General features: G+C 49.8%; 1 protein-coding gene across 1 annotated transcript in view; it reads right to left on the bottom strand.

Moving 5' to 3' along the window:
• Positions 1-8,479, bottom strand: part of SLC22A3 (solute carrier family 22 member 3) — a 99,462-nt gene that overhangs the window by 90,094 nt on the left and 889 nt on the right. The gene's annotated exons all lie outside the window — the stretch shown is intronic.

Raw genomic sequence — 8,479 nt, 5'->3', positions numbered from 1 at the left:
AGGAGGTCCGGCCGCAGGGCACCCCGTGCCCCCAGGCCATGCGGGCTGACGAGGACTGTGGCAGCAGACACAGGCCGCCTGCTCAGGGCAGTGGGGCAGAGGGAGCCAGCCCCGCCCTGGGCAGACAGAGGGGCAAGGAGCTACTTCTGGAATGGCTCTAAGTGGCACCCTAAGGTAAGAAATGGAAAGGTAGTCTGGGAAAAGGGAATGGCACGAGATGAGAGCGCCGTGGGTGGCCGCAGCCTGGGACGGAGCAGAGGTATCTGGAGGAGAGGAGCCCCAGAGGTGTGGATGGGACAGCAAGCCGTGGGCAGCCCGGTACAGCAGATCGGGGTGGTGGGAGGCTTCTGGAAGGCACCTGTTTCCTCATCTCGAGGCCAGGCCTGCAGCCACCGAGCTCCACCCAGCCAAGAAACATCCTGCAAGGCTAGTCGGGGAGGCCGGAGAAAGCGCTGTAAGGAACAGCCGCACCCTGATGCAGCGGTTGAGCAGAGAGCCGACGTCCCACTCAGCCAGAGTCCCACACGGGTTACCTAGTGGAGAAGACAGGGCTGGAGGAGAGCCCGCCTCCCCGCAGGCTCCAGGAACTAATCTTTTTCCTCCGAAGACTCTACCACCCTTGAGGGCTGCAGGGTTCTTCACCAGCCGGAGAGGGAAGGAAGAGAGGGAGGAGAAAGGGGTTGTGAGGAGAAACAGACCTGGGCTCCAGGCCTGGTAGGGTCACCTAGCGCCCTCCCCACGGCACTGACCACAACTCGGGCACACGACCCTGCTAGCTGTAAGGGAGCTGGGAAGGACAACCCATCGGCGTGTCTAAGACAGGTGCTGGTATCCTCCACATCCAGGGCAAGAGAGCACAGAGAGACTTCATTCTGTTACATTTAAAGCAAATTAGTGATTCGATATGCTAGACCAGAGATCAGCGAACCACAGCTCCGGGGTCAAATCCGACATAGCCTGTTCCCTCTCCCCCATTCCTGGGTTCCAGCCAGGAGCACTTCCGGTGGCCAGGAAGCCAGGCATGCAGCAGCACTCTGCAGGTCAGACGGCCCCTCAGGTAGTGTCATCACACCCACTCCACGGAGCAAACAAAACCAGGTGGCTGCTGTGACTTGTCCTGCAAGCTGACAGATGGCAGAGCTGGGACCCCAAAGGGCATGTGTGTTCTTCCCACTCTGCTGAGACGCCTTACAACAAGAACCTCTAACCCGTGGACCGACAGCACACACACCACGCCGTATCTGCCGGGGGCCCCATCAGGTCAGGCTGCTACCTTTGCCCACATCTCTTCCCTAAGGTTTGCTGAGATGCCAGGGTTAGCCTGCCCCGCTCCTGAGTCTGTTACAGACTTTGACTTCCTGTTGCCGATCACTCGCCTTCCCTGGAGTACTCACAGCTTTCTGGAAATAAACCATAGCACTTCATGAGATTGAATCTCGGTGCTGCCCTGAGACCAAGGATGTGCGTCATGCCGGAGTCTGCGGAGTAGCTCGGTGGGCCGGCACATACTTCTGTCCCATCATGCTAGCCTCATCACCTCCTCATGAAGAAACACACAGCATGACTCTCTGTGTGGTCCACGGACCACCTGCATGGGCCTAGATGCTGATGAAGATGGAAGATTCCTAAACCCTACCCACTGGGTCTGGTTCCAGCCTCTGCGGGTGAGGCCAGGAATGCACACTGACCGCTGCTCCAGAGGGCACTTAGTCAACGGCTGGAGAAATGGGTGATGAAGATGAGAATGCCAGAATGGGACACCTTTTCCTCTTGGACTCCTCCTCCTCTGAGGGTGAGGTCAAGATCACTGTACTTTCTTCCTGGGTCCACCTCTTAGTCTCACCTGAAGGCAGCACCCCGTCCCCACCGACCACCACTCTCATCAGGTTGTTGTCTCAGTGAGAGTCTCCCTGCCAGGAGAAAGACTCCTACTCATCTCTGGACCTCCGGCCTGGCCCAAAGCCCAGCATATGACAAATGCTAAATAAATTTCCACTGAACTCTTCTTGATAATCCAAAATATAAACTGCCGGAAACTAGCGGGAGATACTCTTGCATATTCTCATAATGAAGCTCCCTATTACATGTGTTTTCCTTGCTGCTGTTCTGGGTCCGGAAGCATCAAGCATGGGTCTGCCTGGCTATCCTGCTGAGACTAAGGACCAGCGAGGCTCACTCAGCAGGGTCCAGTTCTCATGCAACTGAAACAAAAGAGAAAGGGGAGAGAGAGAGAGAGAGGAGAGAAGAAAAGAAAAAAAGAAACAGAAGAAGAATAAAACTATTATATTATTAAAACACTTCGTCACCAGCAAAAAGGGACTATTACTTTAAGAGGGTCAAGCTGAAAAACAAGACTCAGCATAAAATATAACTTGTTGAATTGTCAGTGGATCAGGAAGTGAGGAAAAACCACACACCTCTAATAAAACCAAACAACAGACTCCGTTGTAGATTCAGCCAGGAGGTTATCAGGAGGAAGTGGCACCAGGACAATAGCGCCCCCATCTCCGATAGAAGTGAATGCAGTTTCTCTCGGTGGGGTAGCCAGGTTTCCCATACCCAAACAAGAGCTTGTGGTCAACAGCTCCTGAGCACACGTAAGTACAGACAGCAGAGGCAGAGCACCGTGGACTTCAAGTGCTGCAGTATCAGACACAAACGCAGAGTAAGCGTTAGAAAACACAGAAACACAAAAGTGAATGAAAAAATAAAGACTACCAATAAATGAGCAGGTATATTTGAAAAAATAACAAATATGACTTCAATAAATTTTAAAAAGTTGAAATTAAAAGTTCAATGAATGCATTAGTTAGCAGATTTTTTTCTGATACCAGAGAAGGGATACACTTTCCAGTGAGAGAGAGAGAGAGAGAAAGCGACCCTACATGAGCATGGTCACGCTATAATCCTCTTCCCTCCATTTCTCCATCCTGTCAGGACCTGGGACATGCATGCACACACCCAATGTATTTTTCAAGCTGCTGAGAGATTTGAACCATGGTCAGCCATGTGGGATCCAGCTCCCTGGATTACAAGAGAGGAGAAGGGGTATCCAAATTAGCGGGCAGGGTTTCCACGGGAGCCAGTCACAGCTGTGCAATGACTATGCAGCGCTCCACAATGCTGAGCTCTATGGAGGGTGCCCAGTTCACACCCGAGACCTCTCTGTACACACCAGGTGGGCACACATGTGCCAATGACTGGCTGGTAGAGGCTGGGAGTGGATTATGGCATAGAGACCCTACTGAGACTCTCTCTGTGTCTTTCCCTTATGAAAGAAACACAGAAGTTAATTATTTTTAAAATATTCCCAAGTTGTTTAGAAGAAGATCATACCACTAAAGTTAGGCTCTGTTAAGTAAACTTAATCCAATTTCAAGGGTAATCGAGGAAAGAATTGAAACAAAGGATCTAAGTTCTAAGCAAATAAAGAAAGAAATACAATGTAATACAAAATGCAAATTATAAAACATTTTAATATAAGGAAAAGGGCAAAAAAGTGCAAGACAAGAACAAAAATAATAAAAAAAAAAAACCAGGGCATAAGAAGCTCAAATACTGAATATCAATTACAATATTTAAAGAGACTAAGGCCCCTAGTTTAAAAGCAACTAAGCACACCGGATCAAAGCAAAATCAAGGTACGTGTATCTTATGAGACATGGCTAGATGATTAGAACACGGGGAATTTGAAAGTAAAGGATACCGAAAGGTCCAGCCCACAAATAGCAACCGAAAGAAAACTGGAGCTGGGATGTGAACATTACACAAAGCAGACACGAGACAAAGCGCACCATGCATTTTAGATAGTCCTTATACTATAATGAAAGGTTTGATTCCATATGAAGATTTTTAAACCTCTAAATTTATATGTACATGCATTCAATAAAATTGCCTCTTGTATATAAATTTTAAAAACTGGAAATACAGGGAGAAACTGAAAAAACTATCAGTGGCAAATCAAAGCAAATTTTAAAAATTTCCTTCTTCTTAATAGACTTGCATGTGTGCATGAGAAAGAAAGAGAGAGAGAGAGAGAGAGGGGGGTGCACCCTCCACAGGAGCTGGACAGAACACGCTCCCCTTCTGCCAGTCCTCTAGGCCAGGGGATCCTGGGCACTAACAGGCATGCCTAGTGTATTTCAGGCTGGCCAGGCTGCAATGTGACACATGGTCGCCATGTGGATCTGGCTTCTCTGGAGCAGCACTTTACAGCCAGCCCCAGTATGTTCCATTACTCTTCCTCAACTGCTAGATCAAACAGAGGTCAAGTTACCTATGTTTTAGAATATGTTAATATTACGACCGACAAACTTCAACCAGTAAACACCTATAAGACCCTGCTTCCTCTAGCTAAGGCCCAACTCTCTCCAGCACATATGAAACATTTACAAACTTGATTTCTTACAAGGCCAGAATGCAAGTTTCAATAAAATCCAAAGAATCAGCACTATCCAGGCCACATTCTCTGATTACTCTGCAGTTAAATGTGAAGCTGACAATACAGAGACAAAAACGCGAGCATTATTCGAACTCAAAAGCAAGGCTCTAGATAAGTGATGGGTCAACAAAGAAATAACAAAGAACGTCCAAAACACTAAGAATGGAATAATAACTAAAATATACATTTCAGAATTTGTTGGGGTGCAGTTAATAAAGTTTGTAGAAGGAAATTTGTAGCTATAAATATTTATGATAGGAAGGAAGAAAGGCTGGAAATAATTGAGCTAGGAATGTAACCTAAGGGGCCAGAAGGTGGTGTACAGTGGTTGTGGTGCTGGACTCCCACATGGCCGACCATGGTTCGAGTCCCAGACCTGCTGATTTGAAAATCACACTGGATGTGTGTATATGTCTGCCCAAAATCCCAGGAGGAGAATGAAGGAGAAGGGATTGTGACATGGCCATCTACCCTGGGAGGTGATTTCTCACTTTCTCTTTCACTGTCTCTCTCTCTGCCTCTCTCTGCGAACACATATGTCCTATGGCAAAAACCCTGGGGGGAAGGGGACCGCAACAAACCAAACTGTACAAATAATAAAAAGGTGAAATTAACAGTTGGGTCTTCGAAGGAATTATAAAACAGACATTCTCCCAATGAGGCTGATTAACAAAAAAGAAGGAAAGCACAAATACTACAAATAAAAACAGCGTAAAACTGAGATCTTTCCACGGCACCATATTGTATCAGAGGCCCAGCCCACACTAGAACCTGGGCCCAGCTCACCTCCCTTCTCCAGCATCCACACCATGCAATCGCACGGTGAATGAATCGCCAGGGAGGAGAGGCTGATGGGGGCACCGGTGCCTGTGAGATGCCACCGGGCTGGCCTCCACCTGAGGTGGACAGGTGAAAATCAAAGCAGAAACGCGTGAGGCACAGGGACGACCCCGCCACTCTCCTCAATGCAACGGTCACATCCTTTGAAAAACAAAACTTTTGTTTTGTTCTTTATTCTGGAAGAAAAATGACCTGGGAAGGAAAAAGTGTGACCTTTTTTTTTCGCCCAACCATGGCATTCTTTTTTTTTTTTTTTTTGGAGAGGTTTTTGCTACAGGGCGTGTGCACTCGCCAGACAGACAGAGAGACAGAAAGCGAGAAATCACTGCCCCCCTGGGGGGGCGTGGCCCGGCGTGAGTTTTAAGCCACTGGGTCCGGGATGCGAACTGCATCGCAGTCGACTACGTGGGAGTCCAGCGACATAGCCATTACGCTAACTGCCGGTCCCCGGCCATTACGCTAACTGCTAGTCCCCGCCCAACCATGGCATTCTAACAAGCACTTAGAAACCCTACAACAGCTTTAACGTCTCGGTGAAGTGACACATCTGGGAGCAGGACTCTGACTGGCATCTGCATTACCTTGTGTTCCGCTCTGCCAACCAGGCCAGGCTGGCGCACTCGGAGAGTCTGTGTCAGGAGGTTTGAAGGTGAGAAACCCACTGCACTGCCGTGAGCAGGGGACGCACGTGGGCACTGGCTAGAAACGACCCTGCACTTGGCATTAGCTTTGGAGAGAGCCTCCCGGAGCCGCTCCAGGTCGTAAGAAGGAGGACAGAAGAGAGTTAAGAGACCATTTCTCAACTTTCACATGCAGAGGCTGAAGAACCGTTCCCAACAAACGGAGGCCCAGCTTCCCCACTGCCTGCCTGGCTGACTGCAGCTCCTGTCACCAGAAACGAGATGGCACCTTGGCCAGAGGACCAGGATAGTCACAAAGTAACAGCAGGCTTTCCTGCAGGTTATAAAGTGATCTGGGTGCCATGCGTCATGGACTTGTTTTGAAGGACTCGAGCACTTTGTGGAAGAAAGGGGACCCGTTTATAATCTAGATATTGAACTCGATTTGGCTATGTGAAAGGAGAGCCTGGCAGGCACTGTGGTCTTCCAGCCTCAGCCCTGCGTCTCCAAAGCCAGGACACAGAGACCTCCTCCTTGATGGTGCACGGACGAAGTGGAACAGCCCAGGGAGGCGTTCGGAATGCGGTCGGCCTACCCATTTATAAACTCTGCCAACTCGCCCCCTTCGCATGACTAATATCTTAAACTTCAGGTCTATCCAAATACATTAGGTCTATAACTTCAGTTAGCTGACGCCAGAACTGTGGCTCCTTCCATTGCTCTGACAGAACTTGAAAGCCCCAAAATGAACTGGATCTTCATCGAAACCAAAGGCAGCGATATAGTAGCCACACAGAACTCAGAGCACCACTGAGCTGTTTTGGATGGTTGAGCTTCCTGAATCGATGCAGGATTTCCTCTTCTGAACGAAAACATGGAAAACAAACCAAGAGAAGCACACAGCTATTTGAGATGAAAAAGAAATCTCTCCAATATATTTCAAAAGCTTATCCACGGCCTCGAGGAGCACACTGAGAATGTCTATTTTCCTTGAAGATTTTCCGTCATGGTTTCGAGCATGACCCTGATGGCATCTGGAGGATTGTAAAGGGCTTAATCCAACACTTAATTTCACAGAGGAGCCGACTAAACCAGAGGTTAAGCAACTCGCCCACAGCTCACGGCCAGCAGGGGACTGGGGCAGCCTTGTCTCCTGGCCTTCCACCAACCACACTGCTGTGGGGGTCACTCATCCTCACACCACCCTGACATAACCCGGAATGCTCAGAATCCTGGGTTTCTTTTCTTTTTTAATTTTTTTTTCTTTTTTAAGTTTTTGCCATAAGGTGCCTGTGCTCATGAGAGAGAGACAGGGAGAGACCGAGGGAGGGAAAATGAGAAATCAGCCCCCAGGGAGATGGCCACACCTCAATCCCTTCTCCTCCATTCTCCTCTCAGGATTTTGGGCACGCACGCACAGACACCTGGCAGGAGTTTCGCTCCTGGATTTGGGACTCGAACTGCAGTTGGCCATGTGGGAGTCCATTGTGCAAGCACCCAGTGTCAATCACAGAGCAATCTGCAAGCCCAGCTGCAGAGAGAGAAGGCCACCAGGCCGAGAACACCACTGACAGTGGCAGAAAGCACACGCCTGTTCCCAACCCAGTGTTGCCCTCATTATTCAAGGAGGTGCTTTAAAGATGCTTCTGGTGAAAAGTAAAATAAAGACAAATCTTTTTCTTTTCCAATTTAGCTGAGCACATACAATCTTTTTTTTTTTTTTTAATTAAGAAGGGCTATAGTTGTTGACAAAATTCGATAAAAACAGCTCATCCCTGGGACCCAGCCCTGCTCAGTGGAGGCCATTCCCAAGCTGACTGTTGCAAAGGGAGCTGGCTGCTGCTGGAACTAAGATGCTAACGGCCACCCGGCAGGGGCAACACAGGTCCCAAGGTCAAGGGCACAGGAAGCCCACACCCTAGATGCCCGTCTTCCAAACACACCAAACAAATCGCGGGGTGGCCTGCCCCCCACCCCTGCAGCTGTGGCTGGGAAATGGGGGTCCGCTCCGTCAGGCTGGTAGCCTCTCCTGCCGCCTCCTGTAATGCACTAGCAGGGAAAACCGAAACTCTTACCCAATCCTAAGCTTTCCCAACTTCTCCCAGATGCTCTTTGCCCCAAAGCATGCCTGGGGGAGCCTCGACCTCTGTCCCTTTGCGTTTCAGGTAACCATTTGGGCACAGGGGAAAGTTGCGCTGTCTTCAAACACCGGTCCCCCCCCCCCTTGCCTTTGCCCCTGGAGACCACTAGCCAGTAGGGACCTGCCAGCTTCGCGGCTCCTCAGACCGCAGCTCCCCGCAAGGGACCCCTAATAACAAGGACCGCTCCAGCACCTCGGCCACTTAGATCCCCGAGCGCCCCGTGAAGCAACGCGAACGTGGCTCCAGGAAAGTTCTCCTCCACACCTGAAGCCAGAGCATCCCTCTGCTGCCTCGCCGCTGCAGGAAAACCAGCACAAGCCCTTCCCCGCCATTTACAAGTGTGGACGAACCTAGCCGTGCCCAAAGGTAGCCGACCGGCCCCCTCCACCGGCCTTCCCTGGGGGCCACAGTTGCCTTCTCGCACTGTTGAGAAATGT

This window comes from Tupaia chinensis, unplaced genomic scaffold, assembly GCF_000334495.1.
Source record: "Tupaia chinensis unplaced genomic scaffold, TupChi_1.0 Scaffold000346_1, whole genome shotgun sequence".
Classification (NCBI taxonomy): Eukaryota; Metazoa; Chordata; class Mammalia; order Scandentia; family Tupaiidae; genus Tupaia; species Tupaia belangeri.
The sequence above is the reverse complement of the archived record's forward strand: the minus strand, read 5'-3'. Positions and strand labels throughout refer to the sequence as shown.